This window comes from Emys orbicularis, chromosome 2 (genome assembly GCF_028017835.1).
Source record: "Emys orbicularis isolate rEmyOrb1 chromosome 2, rEmyOrb1.hap1, whole genome shotgun sequence".
In the NCBI taxonomy this organism is placed as follows: Eukaryota; Metazoa; Chordata; order Testudines; family Emydidae; genus Emys; species Emys orbicularis.
Genome location: NC_088684.1, coordinates 28,731,616 through 28,737,615, shown reverse-complemented (window position 1 = coordinate 28,737,615; position 6,000 = coordinate 28,731,616).

Here is a 6,000-nt window from a genome sequence, read left to right as displayed (position 1 = left end):
GCGCATTGTAACAGTGTTGGGAAAGGAATATTGTCACTGGAAGACTGAAGGAAAGCCTCTACTCTTGTAAAAATGCCATGCGATTCTTAATAGCCTCAAACAGAGAACAATAACCTGCTATGTTACTAATACTGGATTGTGACTGTATTGCAGAAATAAGCAAAAACGGAGAGACAGTATGTGACAGGAAAGTTCTTACTCAAGCAAAATGATTCGAAATCAGTGTAAGGAATGCTGAACATGACAGGCCCATGGTAAAGTTTGTGAAATAAACAATATTTTCTTCTTTGTGAAAGTCTGTCTTTAATATGGATCCAGCTGAATAGGATCAATATCTTTTGTTACACAACATACAGAGGCTAGCTATTGTTAAGGGGGGAAATGCAGCAGCATCCAGGTATTCTTCTCACACATGCACATGTGTTCCTGCCCTGACTTGTAGAGACCAACTCTGTGATGAGAAGGTCATTCAGGTGCCAGGCCCATTCTGTTGCAATTTCCATCAAGGGAGCTAATTAATGCTAATTGTGGCATTTTTAATGTGGACCTCTGTCTACACACTGCAACTGTTATCCCCAGCACTGTTTGAAACACTTGGTAGTGGATTCTATAATACCAGGAAAGTTGCAAAACTGTTTCCGTGATAATACCCTGTATCATATTTTTTGGGGGGAAAAGATCCTTTTTGGCTGAAATTAGCCATGATTGATCTTTGCTTGCTGGTGATTTCTTTAGTAAGACAAACCCTAGGAAATTTATTCTAGTGCTTAACTATTCTGACAATTAGGAATTTTTTCCTAATGTCCAACCTAACCTCCTTGCTGCAATTTAAGCCCATTGCTTCTTGTGCTATCCTCAGGGGTTAAGAAGAACAATGTTGTCCCCTCCTCCTTGTAACAATCTTTTATGTACTTGAAAACTTATGTCCCCCCTCAGTCTTCTCTTCCCTAAAGCAAACAAACCCATTCCCCCCCCCAATCTTTTCTCATAGGTCATGTTTTCTAAACCTTTAATCATTTTTGTTGCTCTCCTCTGGACTTTCTCCAATTTGTTCACATCTAAGAATATGATCCGGAAAAGCCAGCATGCTAGGTGGCTCCCCACCTAATCTAGCTAATGAGACACACCAACCAGAAGAGTGTGTCCTATGTGCCACCCATTGCACGGAGTTAGCATCCTAACTGTGGGCTGCAGAGACGCACCTATGTTGGGGTACGTAGGGTTAAGTAAAGACCTGGGTAACCACTGTCATGGTAATAGGGAGTAAGGCACATCCTTTCCCTTCCCTTCTGCTTGTTAAGGATAGATAAGCGTTGCAGCTGCATAAGGAATGTGGTTGTCTGAAGGATACCCTTTGTGTGAAGAAGTGTTATCTCCCCCCTCTCTTCCTCTCCCAGCTACATAAACAAGCTCAGGGTCATGGCTCCTTCCTCCCTCCCCTGTGAACTGCTGATTAGGGGAACTTGCAGCTACAATTACTGCAAAGAAATGTATCTTCAAGGTAAAAATGTCTGTATAATATGCTTAATGATGTAAACAGGGGCAGGTATAATTATATTCAGTATATAGCTATTAATATTCATTATATGGGCATTCATATTATCAAATAAGGGTTTTGGGGGTGTTGTAGTAAATGTGGGTATTTACATATTAACTTAGATAAAAGAGCGTGCTGTGATTAACTCAGTGCTTACTCAACAATTGGGTAGAAGGGAACAAGTATCGCAATAAAGAAGCCCATTTACACAATCCGCCTCTGGGTTGCCCTGCTCATTCTCGAACAACCTGTAACTCCTTGTGGGTCACGGCTGGGAACCTCTCTTCTGGACTCAGGTAGCTTAGGCATCTAAGTCATTTCTAGCAAGAATAAGTTAGGTGCCTGTTTAACTCCACACCAAAGAGCCAGTGGAGGAGGTACTCACCTTTTAACTTTTAGCCAACTAGTTAGAGCACTCAACCAGGATGTGGGAGCCTGAGGGGAAGAGGGTATTTGAATAGGTGTCTCCCAGACATCTCAGGAGAGTGCTCTAACCACCACGCTACACAGTCATGCTCCCTCTGTCCCAATGACTGGTTAAGTATTTATCCAAAGTGGAATAGCTTCAGAAGGAGAGAGAAAATCCCACACCAGAATATCCCATAGCTCAGTGGCTAGAGCACACTCAGGAGAGCTGGGAGAATCCCCCCCCCCCCCATTCCAATCCTTTCTCTGCCTCAGGTAGAGGGGGGAATTTAAGCTGGCTCTTCCATATCCCAGATGAGTGCTCTAACCACTGGGCTAAAAGTTAGAAGGTGGACACCTCCTCTGGCCAGATTTTGAATAGGAACTTGATCCATGTAGGCGTCCTCTGAGCACAACTACCGGATTTGATCCTCAAAGCCATTTAGGTTCCTAACTTCCACTGAGTTCAATAGAAGTTAGGAGCTTAGAGGATAGTTCAGAAAGGGTACTTCCTGTGTCAGGGGCTGCTTGAAAGAAAGTGCAGCGACACATGAAGGAAAATCATAAGTGTTACAATCAGGTTTCTGTGGCAAAATGTTCACATTTATGAATTCCAAATTCACAATCTGTGAATATTCCTCAACGTCTACTTAAAATTAATTCTTATTAACATTTCTCACAGTAAGCTCATTCAATACACATTAGCAGAATGCGAACATAAAAAATGCAGGGAAATAGCTGAGATGAATTTGTTTTTGAAGTTCCAATCAATATGCTGAAAATGTTTTGCAATATTCACCAAATTCTAGTCTCATCTGCAGCAATTCTGTTGTATCCCACAACTTGGCATTGGTTCTGTACGGACTCAAAGGAATGTGAACTATTTGGTCACCAACTACATTCCACTGTAGATTTTGGGGGAGATTTTGCAGTCAAGCACTGACCCATATCAACTTTGCTACTCTTGGGCCAAAATCTGCAATTGGCTACATGGGTAAAGTTCCCATTGTAAGATGCATGCATGTTTCCCAGAGCTTGTACATTTTTTAGGTTCCCTGAATGAGGTGATATGTTACAGCAAAAGATGTTACTGCAAGGCTCTGCTCATAGAATTTTTCTTTTGAACTTTCCTTTTCCTTCCTTGCTCTGCTGTGATGCACACCTTCATTTATTCTGAGTGCAAACCAGTTCTGTTAGTGAAATATACTTTCCCCTCATGGCAAAATTAACAAAACAGCACCAGGGAAAAGAGAGAATCAAAATCTGACAGTTTGCAAGTTCTAGTGACAAGAAGGGTAGGGATGAAATGGCATCATCTTGAGAGAGGTCAAAAAAACCTGTGAAATAAGCAAGGATTTTTGCAGTGTGCCAGCTCAGAAAATGAAGGGTTAGAAACTTTAGTATTCCAGCTGTTTCTTGTTTGCTTTGTAAAATACAGTGCTTGTTTTGTAATGCACATATTGATGGACATTTTTTTCTCAGACTAGAAAGTAATGTTAAATATTGACAATGGATTTCCCCAAAAGGCAAATGTGAGGTGGCCTTATTAGACATGATAAACAAATATAATCTTCCTCCTTAGAGGTATTAGAGGCGAAGTTACTTTTACACTTCTAGAATATTTTGCCCCTCTACAGCACCTTCTGTCCAAGGATCTCAAAGCACTTTACAAATATTAATTAAACATCACAACCCCTCTGTGAGTCAGTGCAACAGTGCCCCTCCTGGCTAAACAGGGTGTGGCCCCACCTCACTCAGGCCATCCATCTATTCCTGGTACCCTCTCTGATCTCAGGTCCATCAGGGATGGGTAAGGGAATCCAGGCCCACCTACTCCATTGAATTCCAGATCAGGGCCCTCAAGCTAGACAAGCAGAATCAGGGTTTGCTGATTCTGACAGTGCCCTAAGCTCCTTCCTATTTCCCCGCAGGCCTCTTCAGGCTTATCCGTCTGCTGGTCTGTTCATCCCTTCCTGGGATGTTGTGCCTGGGTGGTCCTTTAGCAGTTTGCTGACAGGAGTTCCTTTCTCTGGCCTGCTAACTCCTCTGGTAGCTGCCCCACCCCTCTACTTCTGAGCCCTTTTATCTTCCCAGCTGCTCTGAGGCTGCCAGTCTGCAGTGGGGGGCAATGCCTGTATTAACCCTTTGGTTGCTGGGCCAGCATGGGGTACATACACCCCATGACACCCTCTAAAAGAGAGAACTATTATTATCCCTATTGTACACCTGGGAAAGTGAGGCACAGTACATTTAAATGACTGGCCCAAGATTATGCAGGAAGTCTGTATCAGAGCTGAGAATAAAACCCAGACTACCTGATTCACAGTCTCTTGCTTTAACCACGAGACGTCCCAACCTCAGCTTTAATACTTCTATGTTAGGCAAGCAATGTTTCTTTACCTATTTGTGTATCACTTTAAGAAAAAGTAAGTTGTTAATAATTGCCCCATGCATGAAGTACTTTTTGTATTTCAATACAAAACTACTTAAAGGATAGACTTTCCATCCCCCCCACCCCAAACAAACATACATCTGGCAATTGCTTTTCAAATTAAAGTTCTGTCTATAGAGCATGCATTAAGCAGAAAATGATTTGCATTTTATTTCCGTTATGGAAATATTCTGTAGAATTTATTGGGAAAATGATAACTTTTCTATATGGTTTTTAAAAAGTGAACCCTAACCCCAATATAGACTACCATGGATTGGCGCAAAATACCCAAAGAACGTAATAAATTCTATAGGCTTTTTAGAGCAATTTCCATAGAATTCTATTAAATCTCTAAGGAACTCTGTAGGATTCATTCCCCATTTTAAATTCTTTAGGACTTGATGCCTACAAAAAAATTGAGTGGTTAGACCACTGCCTTTCATTCTGACCAATATATCCTCATTGTTCCTTTGTTACCTCCTCCTTCCCCTTCTCTCTCTGTATCCATCTGTTGTCTCTTGCCTTATACTTAGATTGAAGCTCTTTGGAATAGGAACCACCTTTTTTCTAGAACAATTGGGTCATTCTGGTCCATTATTATGTCTTCTAGCTTCAATAATATAAATAATAAAAAAATAACTAACACTATGATTAATCTAGCATATGTCCTTAAAAGTACCCATTGACCCTTAACCAGTGGGCGGGGCTACTCAGGAAGACCAGTGCTTTAAAAAGCCCACTCCTAAGTGACCAGAGGAGCTAGCGAACAGGACTGGCTAACAGGGGAGTTTTGCAAGGGAGGTTAGAGGGAAAGTGTGAGAGGGGGCTAGATACACTCAACATTCTTTATACTTAAAACCAACAATACCCCCTGATAAAAACAAAATACCAACAAAGGAATGAGCTGCAGGAATAAAAAGAGAATGCAGGCAGAAGTCCATCAACAAAGTTTGGGCTATCCAGTTTATTGCACCCAATGCAGCATGTATGATTACCTGCCCTATGGGCAGGTGGTGTATGTGTGCATTCAGTGCATGTTGCTCCAGGCCCTCAGAGACTGTGTACAGGCTTTGGAGATGACAGTGGCTGAACTGGAGGAGCTGAGGGAGACAGAGAGGTACATAGATGAGACTTTCCGGGACACAGTAGAATGGTCCCACCCCAGGTTTGACAGCCTCTGTGCTGTTGAGGAGGATGAAAGTCTCAGGGAAGGAGAACATCCAACTGGAGCATAGGGAAACAATCCCTTAGTTGGGACCCTCTTTCCAGATAATGTTGTGGTATCCTCTCGCACTGAGAGTACCTCTCCAGGGGAGGGATCTCCAGTTATTGGGAAGAGACAGGTAATAGTTATGGGAGATTCAATCCTTAGAAACATAGATAGCTGGGTTTGTCATGACTGGGAGAACCACATGGTGGTTGCCTCCCTCGTGTGAAGGTTGCAGATCTCTCGAGACATCTAGATAGACTTCTGTGTAGTGCTGGGGAGGAGCCGGTGGTCGTGGTACATGTTGGTACCAATTACATAGGGAAGGATAGGAGAGAAGTCCTGGAGGCCAAATTTAGGTTTCTAAGTAAGAGATTGAAGTCCAGCACCTCCATGGTAGCATTCTCTGAAATGCTTCCA